Below are 14705 nucleotides of genomic sequence, written 5' to 3'. Positions count from 1 at the left end.
TGGGCGTATTTCAGTTGCTTTTTATGCTGAGCTTCCTGTGGAACGCAGGAATTGGACGGACAATCCCAAACCGGAATTCCTGTGAGTGTTCGGCGCTGATAAAACCCCTCTCCTGCACAAACACTCCTCATCCTGCTCAAACCGCTTCACGAATCTGATTTTGAAGCATTTTTCTGTCCCCATTGTGGAGCAGACATCTTGCAGGGGGGGGGGGGGGGGGGGCATGGGGGCATGGGGGGGGGGGGTCCCTCCTCGTCGTGGCCCTCTGCTGCCTCTGCAGTCTCGAGGAAAACACGGGAACCGTCAGTACAGGAGGATTATTGGTACTGAACAAATCACACAGGTCGCTCAGATAGAGGAACACATGTACTTTTGTGTAAAGGTACTTCAAGATAACGTAATATACAAATACATTTATATACTTTTACTGATTGACAGTTAAATACTCTTATTTGTAGGCTGCAATTTGCTGTGCTGTTAGGATGCCTCTGATATTCTGGGGGACAAAACATTAGGAGCAACCAGGGCACGCCAACGGCGCCACAAACCGGAGCCACTTTAGGAATAAATCCAGGCTTTCCTCAAACAGACAAGTGTTAAAAAAAAGGGAAGATTTTAATCCCACCGTTTACTGCAGAGTTGCTGGATTCCCCTGCATTAGTTTTAATCTCACTGTTCCTAACAAAGTGACCACACTGGCGAGTGAGGGCCCGTGTTTACCACGCTCGCTGTGAGATTAAATCTGTTAAATTGCAGCTTGTTAAATGCAAACTGCTGCACGATAAGGAAGGAGTTTCTCTTCCCTTTTCTGCTTACGCGACGCAAAGTGAAGCACATAAATCTCCCAGTGGTGAGACACAGACACCTCTCTGGCATGAATTACAGTCTTTTTCTGCAATAACAGAGTTTGCTGGCTTGAGGCCATTTTTGAGTGCCCCCCCCCCCCCCAAAAAAAGAGTGCTTTCTTAAACTATATTGCGATCTGGAAGGTCACTGACACGTCTTCTCTCATTGAGAACTTCTGATGATCTGAAACAACCTTTATCACTCATGTTTTCTCGAGTGGGCAGCGTTCCGATTGCTTCTATCTGGAGAAATGAGAGACGCTCTGCATCTTTTGTTCATCGCAAAAAAGAAAAATATCGGCAAGTCGAGCTGAAAGCGGCTTCAGCCGTCCGAGCTGAAGTCAGATCGAGCGGGCAAATTCTGAAAGTTACAGTCTTTTCAAGTGCTAAATTGTCCTGGTCGTGTTTCCACTGATGGTGTTTCCTTGCAGACTGGATGACAACAGACGGGACAGAATTCCTCCTGAATGCGGAAAACAAAAACAAACAAACCCACCGGTGTGATGTGCTGAGCGTGTCGTCCGGTATTTGACGGCAAAGTTGAGAATTTAGCACAAAGTTGGACTTCAAATGTCATTGGTGCTTTTAACTGCAACCTTGAAAAAAAATTAGAATGTATCATTGAACAAAAAAAATAAAAATTCAAATGTTATGGAGACTTATGCAAGATTTCAACCCAAAAACTGAAACCAACTCAAATAAGTGTCTGTTCAGGCAGAGCCAACCATGCATGTTTAGCTGGAAGCTAATCGCTACTGACGGCTGGCAACAGTGAAACTTCTCAAATTTGTCCGTCGACCAGCTCTCAAACCCGGTACAGGTTAACAGTCCAGGATAACCCACATCTTATTTATCCAGTCGCACGCTCACTGATCCACAGACACTCATTAACCTTCCAGTTCGACGCTCGTTCGCGATGCGCCGAGCGGAATTAGCTGGCGCCTTCAAAGTTGTTGTTTTTTTTTAGTTTTTAGCTCAAATTAAAGTGTTCATGCATGCAGCAAAGAAAAAAAGACAAGACTCCTATTTTAATGACTGAAACAATTTTCGGGCCAAGTACTGAGATTTGCTCGTGTGGGGAGTTTTTGGGGAATCTGATGCGAGGCCTGAAAGCTCTTCGGCGGCGGCAGGTTGACAGGCTGCTCCTCCTCCGACGCTCAGCTTGACTGAGATTAATCCGACAACCGGCCCTCTCTCGTCATTCCAAGTATGTGCGAAGCAGGACCACGTACTCGTAAACCTAAATGTGCATGCAAGCTTGCACACACACAAGCTTTTTGTTGTTGTGTGTGTGTGTGTGTGGGGGGGGGGGGTTAACGGTTTGGTGGCTGGGCCCTGTGGGACATGAACCTGAACAGAGGATGAACTGCTTCTCTACTTAAATCTAGGATATAATTTGTCAGATTTTTCACCTGTGTTTGTTTCTTTGTTATGCAGTAATTATGTTGAGCAGTATTTAGTGTTTGGTCTTTTTTGTTGATGAATTAAATGTGTCATATGACCCCCCCTGGACACAAAGAACCATTTTCTCAGCAATAACAAAGAGGCCTACGTGCTGAGGTACCATGGGAACGCTTCGAGGTCGCAGGTGACAACGCAGCAACACACGCAGCAACACACACCTTCAAGGCTGCTGGCTCCAAGGGGGGTGCATTAGACTATACGATGCAAAAATCTGGGTTGCTTGCTTGTGAGTGTGTGTGTGTGTGAGAGAGAGAGAGAGACCAGAGTGGGCGGGTCTCTCTTTTAAAGGAACTCTTTTCATTCTTTGAAATCAAAACTTGGCCGACACAAGCAACATTTAGCAGTCAGTGTTCCATATTTGTCCCAAAGAAGATGCAGGAGGGGGGGAAAAAAACGAAGCGTAGCAGCACTTCCTCTTTGAGAGGAAACAGGAAAAGGCTGAGGGAGTGAGATTCTGGAGCCTGCTCCCTTGGAACAATAAAAATCTCACTTTGACAGGAAACGGATCTGCGTCAAAGAGTGCCTGACAGATTTTGGTAAAGGGCAGTAGCAGTGACCCTGGATAGGGCATGAACAAGAGGACAGCTGTGCCCAACAATCACTCCAAAAAGCCCAAATCTTAACATGCACGTGATGCACTTTTATCATCTTTACACACACAAGAGGAGGAACCTCCACACCTTTACCATGGATGCAGAACAACGGCGAGTAACTGCAGAAATAATGGGCATTCTTCCTGAGAGCATAACACAGATACTCCGCTCTGATATGCGTCAGATGTTTGTGTCTGAAAGCTTTCATTGCTCGTTTCTCTTTGTTACGAGCACACGTATGTGTGTGTGTGTGTGTGTGTCCATGTGCGCGCACGTGTGTGTTGATGGAACTTAAGCTGGCAGAACACTTGGAGAAACCCAGAACACAAAGCTACTACAAGTACAGGAAGAGTGTGCAGACAACTCATATCTCGTGTGTTAAATGAAAATCTACAATTAAACCATCCTATACACGCAGGCCACTAATTCATTACCTCCTACGACTGAATATTTGCATCGTCAGTTAATCTGCAGATTATTTTCAACTGTTTAACTGTAAAATGTCAAGAAAATGTAAAAAAAAAAAAAAAAAAACGCTCATCACAGTCCCCCCTGAACCTGGAATGACGTGTTCAACCTGTTTCTTAGAGCCGTTCAAAACCCCGAAGACTCTAAACCGTCTGTCATAAATGACCAACCCCCCACCTCCCACCCCCCCCCCCCCAAAAAAAAACAAGCACAAATTCTTAAATTTAAGAGTCTGGAACCAGCAAATGTTTGACATTTCTGAGCAGAATGTTTGAAACACCTTTAAGTACAATGCAGTGCAGTATAACATCCCCACCCTCCACGATTTTTACTACAAAACACAATGTAGCTTTATTATACGAGCTTTAACCATGTCAGGAGTGTTGCTTTGGGTTGTGTCAGATTGCACAGCTGAACCTAATGTAGCGGCCAGTGAGTGCACGTAGGGATGTATTCCTACAAATGTAACATTTTCTTAGAAATAAAGGAATTCGCTCAAAAATCCTCCCACGCCGCGGTGTGTTTGAAGAGACCGACAAAAACAGAATCCACGACTCAAGACTCGGATTTGAAGAGCTGTCGTGGTCCATGTTCCAGCCCTCCACCAAGTCTCATGAAAATCAGCCTGGTGGTGTTTATGTAATCCCACTCTACAGAAACATGACCTCCTTGGCAGTTCAAGGTAATTAACAGAAGAAAACCATGGTAAATGTCGGAGTGTGTCCAATGCTCTTTGCTCCGGATTCTACAAGGCTGGAGAAATATATCTGTACATACTGAGTTATTGTGGTTTTATCTGAAATTGTGTTCAGTGTCTTACTGGATTTGTAAAAACATCCTTGAGGGACTTGAAAGGAAATAAATTTGAATTATTAATGTTGTTGTTATTGAAATCTCCAGTGTAGGCGTTCAGTCGGTTTGATATCTGGTCCCTGTGACAGCCGTAGCACATAATTCACTTGTGTGATAGTGTTGTGAAGCAGCATGTTTGACACTCGCTCCGTTCTGGCCGGCGTTGTACGGTTATTATTTAGTGAGCAGAGTGAATAGTGTTCCTGATCTGCAGCTTTAAGAGATGTGATACTTCACTTTCAAGGCACTGCTGTCGTGAGAGGTGAAGCCGGAATTAATGCTGTGTGATTGTAATTGTGGCTTGGTGTAGAAGAGCCAGACGTGGGAACGATGATAGAAAGGCTCAGCGCAGTTGCGCAACAACATTCCTTCAGTTCCGCTTCATGTTAAAAATCAATATTAAGCTGAACCCGCAGATTTTTTTGTCACCAAAAAATGCTGATTTGCCCACAGATTCATAAGTTAGTAAGAAGTTGCATGTTTCTCTGCTGCTCTGAGGGGTTTCCATGCAGGGCAGCCAAACAGGACATCCTGTTGTCCAAGGCCCACCGCCACTACCATCACTTCCCTGTCACCCTCCTCGTTACACAAAGCCAAAGCGTGCCATGCACTTTCCTCCTGTCGCTGTGCTGGTGGTCCCAACACTTCCTGTACCCCACTTTGACAGCAGTTGTAGTTTTGTAGTACTCCAGAATACCTTTCAAAGGTAGTTTTTGGGAAATTGGCTTATTGTCCATTCTCATCAGATCAGGGGAAGAATCTTCCTCTCCTCTCCGCATCCCTTTTAGAAACCGAGCGATCAGCTGGCTGCTAGTTAGCTTAGCGCAACAAAGCAGATCATCAAAAGTCATCAAATACGCAGTCAACACAATCTTAGCCTGCCTTAACTTACGAGACATGGTACATTCAGAATCAAACACAGTCGTACTTTCCTTACAAAACCCCTGGACGCAGGTAAAACATTTGTTAACGACAAGGAGAGCGACTGCTGCTGCTAATCATGGCCGACTCTTTAAGAGAGGATGAGGAGGATTGCTTCTTGAAAAAAAAGAAACATGATCCCGAAACGCATCCATTAGAAACAGAATACACAGAAGGGGATTTACTGTTTTTTGGAAGTTGAATATATGCTAACCCTTCCCACCCACATTGGGCTAAGCTAGCTAGCAGTTAACCAGTTTCCGTAGATCTCAGCTCCCGCATGCGGCACACAGGAGAGAAGCGGATCTACCTGTGTTGCTCTCGGGGAGGACACCATATAAGCACATTTCTCAAGAAGTTGTCTTGTTCCTTATAAGTTTTAAAGTTCATGTTGTAATTTCCTTTTTAAATGGCCCCTCTTTTGTTGAGTATTTCCGTGCTCCTGCTGCCAGCACTTCTTGTCAGTCTTTCATCAACAACATACTTACATTAGTCCGTTTATACACATTCCGCTAAACTCTGCTCCTTAAACACACGTGATGCAAACGGGCTTAATTACCATAGTAATCAAATTCTCCAGTCTGAGATTAATGTTTGCAACAGTGGCCATGTGGACTGTAGCCCAATGTCACGCAACATTTGTGCTACAAGGCTGCAAGAGTGTGGACAGCGCTGCCGCTCTAATCCTGAAATATTTTCTCCCTGAATGACTTAATGTTCTGTTTTTTTACACAAATACGCATTGTCGAGACACTAATGTGTCACAGTGCTGCCACATGAAGAGGAGCACAACATTTCTTGGATATGAAATTAGCCACCTTTCATGATGGCTTGTCAGCACCTTTCTACTCTTTTGTGTGTCGTTTCCACGAGGGATATCCCTTACATCCCTTTGTGGATCCCTGTCTGGCATTTGCAGAAATTAACTGAACACGGAAGTGACACATGAGAACTCCATGCATATTGAGAGCTGTTAAAAAGACATGATAGACTAGCACATTTCATGAACGATAAGTCAGTCAGTGTCTTGCCAAATGTAGAAATAACTTCAGTGGTGGTGGTGGATGAAACGTCAGGGGGTGACCGAATGCTTTGGGTTCTTTATGTGGAGAGCAGGAATGTCAGAGTGTCGTTTCAATTCAAGTCAGAATTTTATGAAACGTTTCAGTTTAGCAGACACTAGCATATAGCGCTAGAGTCCACGGTCACGCGGGCGTGAGGTTGTATTAAATCACCATGCTTTGAACCAAGTGCTATGGAAAGTGCTCGAAAGCGCCCCCTACCAAACTATTATGTCTGGCAGTTTATTTCACCTAAATGCACAAAATTAGGCGGGCACGTGCAACGTCAATAAACTCACAAACAAGTCGGTTGGCGCAACGAGCCCAACCCAACAGGAAGTTTGCTGTTTTGATTCCAGTTTTTCATTTGGAGGGACTTTTGCTCATTTCCAGGGGTCCAACTTTACGAACTCCAACTCGGGGCTTAATCAGATTCACCTCAGATTTTGTCAGTGGACACAAGAGACCTCAGCGGTGAAATTGTGAAGCTTTTGTGCTTTAGCCACACTATGTGGTTGTGGCAGGCCGGCGAATTTAGATGATTCACCATCACCAACGAAACTATGAAACTGTGTCCTCATGGTGGTGGAAAAGTTGCAGCCTGAAGACTTCTTACGGTCAATATGAAATCCTAGTCATAGCGCCAACTACTGTCAATAGGAAATCACTTTCACCTTTTAGAGGGTTGGCAAGGTCTACTTCAGATTTAGTCCCAAACACCGCAAGACCTCGCTGAAGGGTTGCCTGAAGACTGAGTTTTTGTTAAACAATGTAACATAGGCACAGAGCACAGCTGTGACTGGACTCCACATAGCCAGACTTCTACTAGCTGGGGTCATGGTGTCACAGGGAGCAAGTTTTATCTGAAAGTATTTTCTTGACATTACTTTGTTGTCTTCACATGACTTGCAGCAACATAATTTACGGTTAGTGTGTGCACATTGCAGACGCAGGGAGTGACACTTGCAGCAGGGATCCAGAAAATGATGGTTTTTCTTTCAACCATGACTGAAAATTTTCCGTCCAGAATTCAGCAAATGGTTTCAAACAAACAAACATTCTTCAGGATCCAGGATCTAGAATTCGTTCCAAATTGCCTCCAAAAGTTAATCACTTGATCCTTGTACTATTAGTCTGGTCTGGCCGTTCATGAACAGCTAGAGGAAACCGAATGAGCCCCCCACGGCTCTTCACCAAACTCTCCACTGTTTGTTGGTCTTTTCTTGACCCTTTCAACTTCTTATTCGTACCTCCATTCTTAACTTTGACTGCTACTTTGTAAACTCCTTGCTCCTGCAAATTGCATCAAAAGTCTGCTCGAACCAAATGTCTTCTCTCTTTCCACAGCAACCAGTCAATTTAATAGATTGCTGATGCATGCCAGTCTGGAGGAGCTTTGATGACAGCTTCACGAGTGTCGTCCCCACTGCTGAGGGGAGTGATACCACATCAGAGGGGACTGAGTAACACCAGAGTGGAGCTGAGAGCAGGAAGGTTTCTCTTCAGCCAGGCTACCATCTGTTCCAGAGCTTTCCTCTGAAGGGGGAGAGAGTCCCAGTCCATTAAGGCCAAGACCACCCAACACATCAGCAACTTCTTCCCAAGAAGTAAGACGCAACCTCTGACTCACCCTGAAGGAAAGTGTCACACTATTCACAGTCTGTCTTCAAGTTTGTTTTACAAGTACTTGAACATATGCCTGGCTCAATTTGGAAGCAACAATTATCTTTAACTGATCTTTCAAATTATCCCAAGATGATGTCCTCAAATAACTTGTTTTGTCCCACGAATAGAAAAAGCAGAAAATATTCACATTTGCAAAACCTACAGGTATGTTCAGCCCAAACCCAGTTCACGCAGTTTGTAATGTAGATGTTAACTGTCGTCAGCCACGGACCGACTGCCCGTCACTGCTACTTGCAAAGCATGCTAAGTTAGCTGTCCCCGCTAGCAAGATGACACATCTCGAACAGCATCTCATGTTTAACCACTACAGGGGCATCTAAGCTAGCATCAAATTTCTGTGTGATTTGCTGACGGACTGTTGGTGGTGGAAACTTGAGAACTGCCGCTGAGTGGTGAGGCATGTAAAGCCAGCTAACCTTGCTAGCAGGATCTCACTTCTCCGAGAACACCTTATTTTTAATCACACCAGCGACATCTGAGCTAGTGGCAAAACTCTGCCGCTGCACTGTTTTTACTGACCACCCGGCAACGGACAGCTGACAGGTGGCACGACCTGCCAGCTGCCCCCACTAGCATGGTCAGTAGCACGGCATGCTAGCAGTCTCCATATCCCCCTGCCAACAAGAGCTTCACTTCTTTATTTTTTCTGTATTTCATGGTCAGTCTTGGGTCTCAAAGTTAGCTCTGCCCTGACAGCACAATGATCAGCTTGTTCTCCAGTTAGGGAATGTTAAAAGTAGCCTTAGATGCTGGTAGGATTTTGGAGCAAAGGTTATTTTCACCAGAAAATATCAAATGTATTCATCGTGTCCGCCACATTGTGTTTGGTCTGCATGCGTCTTAATTTCTTCACTGAATACTCAAAAAAAAAAAAAAAAAAACTGCACCAGGTTTATTTTAAGGCCCCCAAAAAAGTTAATTCCTAAACTGAACCGACGAGTGTGTGCTTTCAGTTAATTTCTATGTGCTCATCAGCGATACACTTGTCAAAACTGCTCCGGAGGATCTTGTGCTTATCAAGTAAAAAATTAAATATATTTAGCAGGAATATGTATCGTACAAGTAAAGTCTTCAACGTATTTGCATATTTTTTTGCACAATGACGATGATGCTAAAAGGGATGTATCAACATTTAGAAAGAAAAATATATGTATTGCTATAATTGAAATGTGGTTCCCTGGAATGGACTGCTTTAAAAAAAAAAATACCCCTTTACAGAAATCTGGAAAGTGATAAATAGCTTTTCACTTAAAAAAAAAAAGACATCCTCTCCATATGTCAAGCTTTTGTTTCTGCTTCTTGTCTTCCCTGGGGGCAAATGGCAGCTTCATTCCATGTGATGTCTCGTGTTGCTGGTCATCCACATACCTTCCCAAATGTTTGTTTGTATGTTGTTGTTTTTTTTTCTAGAAAAATCATTACCTTAATTGACTGCAGAGTTCTGCTTTTTAAACCTGCAAACTTTAAACTTATTTTATCGTGACTTTCAACTGACAAAAATATAAAGCCTCAAGTAAAAAAAAAAAAGGAAAAAAAAGTGGATTTTGAAAGTTCTCACTTATTCAATGTCAACTCTTTGCTTTCCTCAGACAGCGGTCCTTCCTCTGAGGCGCTCTTGTCTGAGAGAGAGGAAAATGGAACATCCAGGAGTGTAAGTTACCAAGGAACCGCTGTCAGAGGAGCAGCGTGGCTCCGTGTGATGATGAGAGGTTCATGAGGATCCCGGTCTGTGTGCGGATGACACCCCGCCAGGCTCTTTCTCCCAGGTTATAACTTGATTCTCATTGATGTGCTGGTTGAGCTGTGCCTGGACCAACACGGTGCAGTCTTGCAGCGCAGCTCAGTAATTAAGTACAGTCCTGCCTGAATTGTTATGTTTAGGGGGGCCGTTGGCGGACCACAGAAAGGGAATACCAGCCTGACGCCGATTCTTTCTCCTTAAGTCTTAATGATGGGTTCATTAAAAAAGGTATCTAGCTCTCTAACTAGGCACAGATGGGCAAGGAGCAGTTATGCTACATCAGACAGAAACCCTGGATGAAATTCATAACAAACCGCAGCTGAACCCTTGGAACTTTGTGTAACAGTCTCAGCATTACAGCCATTTGATCTCCTGTCTGTCTCTGTTTTTACATCCGTGGATGTAAAAGAGATCCGAAGCTCGACTGTCCTTGACATCAATTTAATATAAATGTGATTATTCACTGCAGCTAGGAGAGCAAATCCAAACCGACAGTTTGTCCAAGATCTTTTTTTTTGTTTTTTTTTAAATCTTGGACCGAGGGTAAACACGCACGGGGCATCAGATATTGTATCGCCACAGGCTTTATGAACTCGAAATGTACACAAACGGTTTTATGCCTCCCTGCAAACAGTGTCAATCACTGTAATGAGAGAGCTTAAAAATCCAAATCCTGACCTCTCGACCTCCTACGAGCCCAGCATGCACAGCAGCAGAATGCTTCAATAAACTGTCCTGACAAATGGGCCTCTGCCCCACAGCTACTGCTCGCTGCTTTATGAGGCAAGGCGCTCTCATAACCATGTCAAGGACATTAGCAGCAGGGCCCTACTGTGTCGTGTGTACAAAGAGTGACTGGTGCTGCCTGAGCAACAAGCTGTGTCCAGTTTAACAGTGCTGACGGCACGGAGGACATGGTCGTGCAGAGGCTGCAGCAGCACATCTTGAAGAAGTAACTGGGATCAAGGTGGGGGTGATAAAACGGGGAAGCAGGCTGAGCGCTCATGCAGGATAAACAAGCCTTCCGCAAAACAACTGTGAGGTTGAGTGGGTTCTTCTGTGGTGAGAAGAATTAAAAAAGAGACAAACCAAGACTCATTACCTGTTTTATTTTAATCAACACTTTCTTTGAGGGCATTTTCTCCCCACTTGCTTTTCGAAAACGTCTCTCCCAATCAGGCTATTTCCTCCTGTCCTCTTACTGGGAAGACTGGTCCCATCTTTGAAAATGATGAACATGAGAGCCATGACTTCAGTCATGTGTTGAGTTCAAATAGACCTTAGATGGGCAAAAATGTCTGTCAGTTGTTTGGTAAAACACCTCAGACAGAAGCAAAGCAATGAATCAGCAGTGAGGGTCCAACTGCGGCTGAGGCTGCTAACTGCTTAGTTTATTTATACTGAGTCTGGATTCAAACTCTGGCTTATCACTCAAAGAGTGTCACTGCCGTTGCCCCCATTTTCATATCACGAGAGCCTCCGCTGAATGCAGTGATGTGAATTATTTATTTTCGGTGCCAAAGGCGTTGGAAATAAATTAAGTCTCCTTTGTAGTTTCCTCTCCAAAAGACCAGTTGGTGGTTTTCCTGTCACCTAAAGCGCCATGAAGTGATGTGTGAGTTTTGTCTGTCTTTGGTCAGTAGCACCGTGTGAAAGAGAGACAAATTTGGCTAAACTCTGGCAAATATTGACAGTTGGTGCCCCAAACATTCCATAAAAAAAAAAAGAAAAAGCGCTTGCCTTGTTAACTGAAGAGAAAATTAATTAGTGTATGGGCCTCTTTGAACGGCCTTTTTCCCTGGCCCAGCCTCCACCCCTCCACCCAGTTGCATCAGTTTTAGCCGGGCAGTTTTTGCTCCATTGTGTGGGTAATTAGTTTAGCAGTAACTTTGGACCCTGCCAGACAACATTTGTAGAGGTGCAGAAAATAGCTGTTGAAAACGCCGAAGAGAAAAGTTTGGCAAGTCGAAGAACAGATGTTTCACTTTTTTCCTGCATGAAAATATGGCTACTGCTTGTGTCTTGATGCTTAATGAACCCACAGCCAGCTCACTGGTGGCTTAGTGTAATGACAGCCGCTAGCATGGTCCAGTCTGTAAAGCGCACTAAATAATGTTAGAACTTGTGTGTTTCATGTGCACCAATGTTAATCCAACCATCTCCCACTGCAACTGTTCCTTTACAACAGAGAGCAGAGCACGTCCGTTTCTATTAACAGGGAAAGAAACGCAAAAGTTTGGTTCTTGTGCATGCTTTTCTGAGAGGTTGTCAGTCTGGATGTGGAAATTTTTTTTTTTTTTAGCCGTATTCAATTTGAAATCCCCTTGCTGCTGACGGTAGTTTCCTAGAGAGTCATTGTGGGACTGAAATCTCTTCTGGAGCAAAGTGGTGGATTTCCGGATGTCTGTGCACAGAGAACTGGGCACCACTGAGATGTCCCCGGAGAAATATACCCACTTACTAATAAAAGCCTGTAAAATACTTTTGAGTGCATTATGAAAATGCTGTCTCTGCCAACACAAGACAATGGAAATGCCAGGTGTTTGGTGCTGTGAAGGCAAATAGAGATTCTGAGCAACGTGTACATGAAATACATGAACTTGTAGTTTATTTCACTGCAAAGACCTGTACAAGGCGGCAAGAACATTTTTACACTCACAAACACACATACACACAGACTTCCTTTTAAGGGTCAGTGTTTATGTCAGCATGCTGGAACTGCAGAGCTGTGGTATGTCGACGGACCCCGGCCTGAGACACACAAGGACAGAACTGCCACAGGATGTGAGGAGGGTGTGGTGCTCAAACGCTCTCATTCTCCCACAGACCCTGAGATCCATACAGGATAGACAACGCACAGTCACATGTGAGGTCTGACAGCGGAGGATATATCAAGAACACATGCATTCATATTGATTGCTCACTCATTCACAAACACAACATAACGAGAGTCCTTTCCCACTTCACTGCTCTCCAAACCTGAGGTTAATGAACTTGTTTTGAATTCCTTCACCTCTTGACAGGAACTACATTCCAAGCGTTGAAAATAGCGGCTAAAACAAAGAGAGGAAGTGATGTGAGAGCACTTCCTATCAACTCCCTTCTGAATTTATCTCAAGCCTGCAGACTGGCCCCACCCTGACAAATGCTTAAAAGATTTTTAAACAAACTTGGGGCAAATCTGTGCACTTAAGTTCAGTTAACCCCATCGTCTAACATCGAGCAATGTCTTCTAATTGCTCTTTGATGCTCATCGTTGGAGTCTTTGCTCACTGTTTCAGCCAAAAACCACCTGGTTGTGATTATCCGCCCTGTCCGGCTAAAACTTCAGTTTCTCCTCGATCCCTCAACTTAAATGTAGATGTATTGGTAGAGAGAAGTGGCGGATACATCTGTAACACATGTCGGGGTGTATTTTGTGCTTGATTCAATGCAAACCTGCTGTGACCTATGACCTCTGATTCTGCTGGAGGTACTCTGGCGGCGATGCTGTGGCAGTGAGAACAATGTCTTTGGCAGAGCCCAAAGAGGGTCTCTCACGTTGGGTTTTTACTTTACTCTCAACCGTTCATTTTTGCTTTTTTTTTTTTTTTTTAATGATCGATTCAAATGCAGCTTCCAAAAGCTACAGTGTGGAACATGACATCATAGGTTCCACTGTGGCCTACTCTCGTTACTGTTTGTTGTAAAATGATTCATAAATTGTTTTAAGCACTGCACAATTGCCAATAATTAATTTCACAATCAAACTGTGATGCGTTTGATCTAATTACTGTTGGTTAAGCCTAGAAGAGCGACATGATTTGATTATTTATCCTGCTAGTTAGCTGAGAGCTAACCGGCTGTAAAACAGCAGAAAAATAACTGTGGGCATCACACAACACTTGCAAAAATTGGTTGAGAGAGAATGTGACTTAAAAAAAGTTGAGAAGAATTGTGCAATTAAATAATTTATCTACATTCAAGTTAGCTGAATGCGAGCTGGAATTAAGCATTTGTGTTGCTGCTGTTGCAACTGTAAAACTTTGGATAAATAGTTGTCACGCAATCAGCAAAGTTCTTTCACCATCAGAATTTGATCCCTTTTCTCTGAAAACATTTACAAAATCCCAGAGGATTAAGTTATTCATATACAGTCAAGTTAGCTGAGGGCTAACTGGAATTAGCTCCTCCACCACACACCCAACCCCCCCCCCCCCCCCCCCCCCCCCGCACGCTGTGAAATGCAAAGAAATTTACCTGGCAGCGGTGAGATTAATGAGCATATTATCAACTTGTGTGGAATGTTCTTGATGGAAAAGGATGTTTATATTTACCAAAAATAGGATGCACTGTTAGCTATGAGTCTCAGATATGCAAATGCTTGGTTCTCCCGATTGCAGCCGTGCCGTGAGGCGTTTAATGTTGATGTAATGGTCATGTAGGCAGCTTTATAAAAGGGGAATAAGGGGGGTGGGAGACAGGAAGCATCATTTAGTTACGAGCTCAATCTCCAGAAGCAGATCTTCCGGTCGACGGGTGCTTCCCTGCGTTAACGCTACAATAATACATGAGTCACATTGCAGGCTGATACATGAGGGGATGAACAGGAGGGAAGGGTGGATTGAGACAGGGATAAAAGCTGTATAAAACCATGCTGTGCAGCAGCAGTGGAATTAGACATCTATGATGTAGAAAAGCAGATAGGCAAAGAGGGTGGTCTGTTTGGACAGTAAAATTCCCTGATCTGTCGCAGTTCTATCAACAGGGAAAAAGTGTGTAAGAGATATGTTCTGTTGTCCTCTCGGCAGGGGGAGACGTGTATGGAACGTCCAGTGTGAAGGCCTCGCAGAGAGCAAAGGAGAGATTTGACACTGACTATATTTCACCACAGGAGGCGAGTGAGCGCGCTGGCCAGCCTTGCTGCCAGTTTATTTTTGAAAATAAGGGAGTTCAGTTCTTCCTTGACCACACTGGATCTGGATAGAGTTGCATTCAAGGACACAGAACAATCCTTGTGACTCAGTTTCCTGCTAAGCGGATGCAGATATTCACATTTCTGTTTCTTATGTTTGCACAAACACAAGCACGAGTC

General features: G+C 44.0%; 1 long non-coding RNA gene across 1 annotated transcript; it reads right to left on the bottom strand.

Moving 5' to 3' along the window:
• Positions 1-12361: 12361 nt before the first annotated feature.
• Positions 12362-13974, bottom strand: LOC147243725 (uncharacterized). The gene is made up of 3 exons (XR_015110298.1): positions 13871-13974; positions 12611-12684; positions 12362-12460 (listed from the first exon to the last, which is right to left on the bottom strand). It is a non-coding gene; the product is annotated as an uncharacterized LOC147243725 (long non-coding RNA).
• Positions 13975-14705: the final 731 nt, after the last annotated feature.

This window comes from Aulostomus chinensis, chromosome 19 (genome assembly GCF_037954235.1).
Source record: "Aulostomus chinensis isolate RoL2024-O1b breed Wild chromosome 19, RoL_Achi_v1.0, whole genome shotgun sequence".
Taxonomy (NCBI): domain Eukaryota; kingdom Metazoa; phylum Chordata; class Actinopteri; order Syngnathiformes; family Aulostomidae; genus Aulostomus; species Aulostomus chinensis.
This window is presented reverse-complemented; position numbering and strand designations above follow the sequence as displayed.